Source organism: Euprymna scolopes, chromosome 5 (assembly GCF_053919585.1).
Source record: "Euprymna scolopes isolate OS-2025 chromosome 5, ASM5391958v1, whole genome shotgun sequence".
In the NCBI taxonomy this organism is placed as follows: Eukaryota; Metazoa; Mollusca; class Cephalopoda; order Sepiida; family Sepiolidae; genus Euprymna; species Euprymna scolopes.
The window spans coordinates 21570398-21576783 of record NC_136486.1 but is presented as its reverse complement, the minus strand read 5'-3'; the positions used below and the strand labels follow the sequence as shown (position 1 = coordinate 21576783).

Genomic DNA, 6386 nt, shown 5'->3' with positions numbered 1-6386 from the left:
CTAAAGACGAATACAAAGAGAGAGGGGAAGCCTGTGCCCTTTTTATCGGGCGTAAAAATGATGCAAACTCCTAATTTCTGAAAAGTCTTCAAACTAATCTAATTGCATTCTCTTAACAAACAAGCTTCCTTTCCAGTGAGATGAGGAGGAGAGGTGGGAGGAGAATGACATTAGGATGAAGAGAAATTATAACGTTATTTTTCATAATTAAAGATAGAAAGAAATAGAGGAAGGGCGATAAAGAAGTGAGAAAGGCGTGGAGATTGAGCACTCTGCGCGGCAAACTGCGGCACAATCACGTTGACACACCGGTTCTCGTCAGATCACTGAAATGAATCGACACTAAGTCTGGCCAGTTACAGATGGGTGTCCATCTGGGACTATTAAGGTGCTGTATGTAGGGAAAGGTAAAGTCTGTCCTCCTGCTTTCCATTGTGTATAGATTGGTGATGGTCACACATATTAATAGTTATATGAATATTAATATTCATATTACTGCTATATTAACAATCATATGAATAGATGAAAGAGTTTGCCGAACTTCAACATCTTGACTGCAGTCGCAAAATGTTAATGGTAATATTTATCCTCCCCTTTCCTTCTTTCTCTTCCCCCCTCTCTCTCTCTCTCTCTCTCTCTCTCTCTCTCTCTCTCTCTCTCTCTCTCTCTCTCTCTCTTTGTTTCGAAAGTATTGGGTGGGAACAATTTATGCCAGTTTAGTTAACATCAATGACGGACGGGTACGACGTTCCATCCACTCAGTTACTTTTATTATGGCAAGTATGTAGACTGAATCTCCTCTTAAAATAATTCTACTTCTTGGGCGATTACATGTAAACATCTCTCTCTCTCTCTCTCTCTCTCTCTCTCTCTCTCTCTCTCTCTCTCTCTCTCTCTCTCTCTCTCTACCCCACTTCTTAGATACCTTTCGTGTACTTTGCTTTTTCAGCGCACTCCGAACTCCCATGCACGGTCGTCGTTCATCGCTGACAAAAGTGCTTAACTTTTGAAACGACCCTCATATGACAAAGCGCGCTCCAGATGCCTGTTCACAGCCGTCGTTCATCGCTACAAAAAGTGTATGTCGCTCGTTGTAATGGTACCATTTTTGTCTTCGTAGCTTTTCAACGTTTTTAGTTTAAAAAAAATATAGGAGGCTTTACTTTTAGAACGACCTTCGCGCGCGAGCGTGTGTGGGTGTGTGGGTGTGTGTGTGTGCGTGCGTGTGTGTGTGTGTGTGTGTGTGTGTTTCTCTTTCTATTCTTCCACCTCCCTTCTATTTTGCTTCCCTTTTCTCTTCATCCCCCTATCACATCACAGCAAAGTACGATGAAAAAACGTGCTTTTCATGTCGATCTTCCCTGACGAATTTTGTTCCTGTTGACCACAAATAGAATGAAGGTGGACGTACACGAGTGATGCCGCTCTAGCGAAATCCGCATCGGCTCCGATGTTGTACGCATCACGTTTTATTATTTTGCGTGTGTGGCCTCGTTTTTTTGTTCTTTTGTTTTTTCTTGAACTTTGCGCTGTTCGGATTATTTTATGCTTTCATTTTTTTGTTTTGTTTTGTATTTTGTTTTTTGCATGGATGTTTTTTTTTTTTTTGTCGGAGATTATAGTTATAGGTAATTATTAACAGGAAAATTGGTGCAGGTCCAGATTAGCACTTGCAGCGATAAATAAAACAAAAATGTCCTCGGTAATTTTCCTCATATCGAAAAATATCACAACACCCATCCAGTCTCCATGTTAAGCATTGACGGAATTTGGGGTCGTTACCAAAATCCGTTTTCTATGTTAACAAAAAAAAGAAAAGAAAAAGGAAAAATAATCATATAAAGAAAATTTGTTGGAAATGAGAAACTAATAGAAATGAGCAAAAGAAATACAGACCCTAAACGTGTTTTAAATGATCCAAATTTATTAAAATAAAAAGTTATGAATTGCCTTTATTTCCCAAAGCTAAGGTTAAAAAAAAACGTAAAGAAACTTTTAAAATAAAAAACAAATACAAAAAAAAGCGACAATTCTTACTTGTAAGAAATGCTGTAAAGAAAAGAACATATAAAAAACAGAAAATAGTTCTTGTATTTGTTTTAAGTTCAGTCTTTCTTTTAACAAAATGTTTTTTTTCTTTCTCGAAAGGGAATCACAAACAAATAAAGTCTCTTCCACTTTAAATGGAAGAAATGAGGTAAAATATTTTTCCTTTGTAAAGACTCAGGTACCTTTAAATTCAAAGGGGAGAAAAAAAAACCATAAAACCGCTTTGGTGCCGCTTTTTATGTGTACAAATAAAATAATTCTTACGTCTATGTTTTCAGGCTGTCCAGAATGTTTTGTCTTCCTTACACGGGATACATTCTGGTATTAATGTTTTTTTTTTTGGGGGGGGGCTTTTAAAATAAAAAAAATGGTGTTCTGTGAAGGATACTTCGGTTGAATTGTCTTCCAAGATGTTCCTTGAACAAAGAGGGAATTTTCACATGTACCGATAATCTGCTTGTCTTCTTCTCTGCATTTTACAGAAAGGAAATCCCAAAACACAACCGGTTTCATCCACTGGTCTTTGTAAGACTAATTTTCCAGTCGATAAAACCTTGTTGCTTTTTAATAACTGGGAATGAAATTACGTTGAAAGTTTAGTAACTATCAATGGAATTCCAAACAAACGTCTTTTTCTAAAGGAGAACACCAGTAACATTATATTTAACGTCAAAATCTTTTTGACCGAGAACGAAGTAAGCCTCCTCCTCGAAGGCCGGGAATACTCGAACTCACGAAAACGGGGAAAGGTCCTTTCTTCCTCTCTTCCTCACCCACCTCCAGAGGGTGGAAGAGGACGAGACTGCTGGAAAGGAATTATGACAATGATGATGATGGAAGTGACCTGCAAAAGGCCAGTTAAAGAGTGCGTTCCTTTTACTAAATATCGAGATGTGGAATATGTGTATATATATAAAAAAAAAATTATTTCTTTATTAAAATTTCAACAGAATGGCAGAATGGCTTTCTAAATAGTAACGCCATTATTTCAGCAAGGAAAAATTACAAATTGGCTTGAACTTTGCGACTTTTTTTTTTAGCCGGATTTAAGAAACTATTTTTTTTTTAAATGGCGCGGATCAATAAGTGCAAAAAAATATAAAATACAATACAATAAAATAAAATATTTAAAAAATAAATAAAAAGGTTACACGCGCAAAAATTCTTTCCTTCACTGTTTTTCGATATGAGAAAAAACACCGACGATAAAGCTTTTTGTTTATTTTTGTTTTCTGGACTTGCACCAAGTTCCCTGTTAATAGTTACCAACAAACCAAAAAAAAATATCACTCCAAAAAAAACATAATAACAAAATAATCCGAACAGCGCAAACATCAAGCCAAACAAAAACAAACAAGACCACATACGCAAAATAATAAGCGCTCCTTCCCACGTAATGCCTATGCGTATTTCGCTAGAGGGGCCTTACTCGTGTATGTCAGCTAGAATGAATACTTCAGAATGGGCTAAAACATGAATCAAAGAAGAGTTGAAACGTGCATGCAAAATCATGTTGGTACTTATGCAAAGAAGGTACCGTGCTGAAGCCGAAGTTTCATCGGCGTTTTCTGAAAGAAAAAGTAACGAGCCGGGATATACGAAAACGATTAGCAATTAAATTTAAGTAAGCAGACGAGAAAAAATTCAATAAATTTGTTTATTACTTTTATGGTACTTGTACAGTTTAATCAAGACATTAAAAAAAATGAAAATATCAACAAAAAAAAAGTTGTACGTATCCGTTTTGGACTGAAGTTTTCCGGGAAAAAATTCACTTAATTTGATTGAGTAGTTTTGTTTTTTTGTTTGTTTGTTTGTTTGTTTGCTTTTGTTTTGTTTTTGTTTTTGTTTTTTGTTTGTTTGTTTTTTGTTTTTTTGCAGCGGAAAAACACTTTTTTATGACATTACGTTGAAGGTAAACGTCTTTGACTTTTGGAACACGCCACGGAAAGATAACTCAGTTTAAAGCGCCGACACTCCATCCCCATCTTTAATACTTTAGCTTTTCTTCCTAAAAATCGAACCTTTTGCTCGGTATTATAACAAATTGCTTTTTTCGCTGTTAAAAAATCTACTTGATGAAATTAAGTGAATTTTTTTTTCAGAGAACTTCATTCCATAACGGATACGTATAATATAAACTTTTTTCGATATTTTAATTTTTAATGTCTTTATTAAATTGTACAAGTACCACTTTTATGAAAACTTTTCGATGTTGCTGACAAAAATACATAAGTATCTTGTTTGGTGAAAGTACAGAATAGTTACAAAACGTTAAGAAAATGTTTCTAAATAACAACGGCATTAGTTCATCACGGTTCTTACTTTGCATAAGTACTGAAAAAATTTCATTGAACCAAAGGATAAAAAGAAAAATACAAAAAAAAAATAATAATAAAAATAAAGATTTCTGGTCGTTTTTGCCTCATTTTTAATATTCCTACTAAAAGTTGGGAAAATATCCATAAAAATTATAAAAAAAAAAAAGTTTTTGACATTTGTTGTTATAATTTTTTTCGTATTATTGTTTGAAAAAAAAAATCCATTCTTGAAAATTACCAAAATTACTCAAATTTGGAAAAAAAAAAATATCTATAAAATAGGGGGAAAAAAGCAAAACAGTTTATGACATTTGTTTTTCGTTTCGTTTTTTTTTTTCTTGAAAAATACTGAAAAAGAATATCTCACTTCTGTGTGTGTTTTGTGTAGTTCACAACTTTTAGTTGTTACACCACATACGCATACATACACACACACACACACACACACAACTCTAATTCAATAGATTACATTTGAATATTAAAATCACAAATATCTTTAACGGTATTAATCTCCACATCCAAAAAACGGCAGAAAGACAAACTGAATTTTTATATGAAAAAAGATTGGAAAACTTAAGAAAAAAAATAATTAAAATCTCGCGAGACGGATTCGAACCATCGACCTAAGGATTACAGTATAATAAGACATCTACAGTCCTCCGCTCTACCAACTGAGCTATCGCGAGTTAGTTTCAACACGTTTCTATTCAGCAACTTGAAAGGATAAACACGTTTTATTTATTTACCTTTTCACCCCTACCTCACGAGGTTAGCCAGAAGATCAGATGTAAGGTTTGATGAAAGTGCCTTCGTGGTTAGATTCAAACTTCGCACACCCAAGTTTTTGGTCCGTATCGTTTACCATTTAGCCACTATCAACCCCCACGCACGCGCACACACACACACACACACACACACATTCAAACATAAACACGCCCAAACACCCACATGCACGCACATACAAACATAAACACAAACGCACATGCACGCACGCACACACACACACACACACACATAAACACACACAAACACAAACCAACACACACAAAGTACCACACACAAAACACATAAAACACAGGTGCACACACACGAACACACACACACGAACACGCACACACGAACACACACACACACACACACACACACACACACACACACACACACACACACACACACACACACACGGACACACACACAAACACGGGAATCCAGAGAAACACGTTTTTTGTTTCGGTAGAAATTATAGATTTCTATTTCGAGTTTCAATCCAATGATTTATTGTCATCGATATTTGATTTTTGCGAACGTCGCTCCAAACAAGGCATGAAGTCACTTGATGTAAAAAGCTACAAAAAACTACTTCCAGATCAAAAACTTGACAATGATAAGTGTTAGATGAATAGATTCCAACTCAGAAAACAGCAATTTTTTTCCTTTTGTCAGAAACATTCGCATTGAATGTGGGGACTAAAGGAAAAAAAGAGAGGCTAGGGTTATGAAGTTGCCGACTGTAAACTCTTATGAAGTAAACTGATATACCTAATTCAGGAATAATGGACTTGTCCACAGACTATAAATATAGTTACATCTAACACGTTATTTCGGTAGCGATTCGTGGCAGTTATGTTTCTAGGATCGTAACGGGTACTTCTGTAATATGCTTTTGCTAATAAACTTTTGGGGGGTTGTTTTACAATGGATAACGCAATAGAAAAAGTGCTATCATAATCGATATAAGTTACTCTTTTATCTTGAGGGATAAATTTTCTCGTGTTTTAACGTATTTTAAAGCGTTTATTCGGTTCGACGCGTAAGTAGTGCTGTGCTGTGGTTAAAACGAAAACAAAGATGACGACATGATGATCACATCTTTTTAGTCTCGAGAATCGCTCAAAACTCGAAAATAAAAAAAAAATAATGACAAAAATTCGCCAAACAAATATCATTGGGACATTTATTGGGTGGATTTCTATCAGCATTTTTCTCAATTATTTTCAAGTTTTGATCGATTCTCGG

General features: G+C 35.1%; 1 non-coding gene across 1 annotated transcript; it reads right to left on the bottom strand.

Annotated features, from left to right (window-relative positions):
• Positions 1 to 4965: 4965 nt before the first annotated feature.
• Trnay-gua (transfer RNA tyrosine (anticodon GUA)) lies at positions 4966 to 5056 on the bottom strand. The gene is given in 2 exon segments: positions 4966 to 5001; positions 5020 to 5056. It is a non-coding gene; the product is annotated as a tRNA-Tyr (tRNA).
• Positions 5057 to 6386: the final 1330 nt, after the last annotated feature.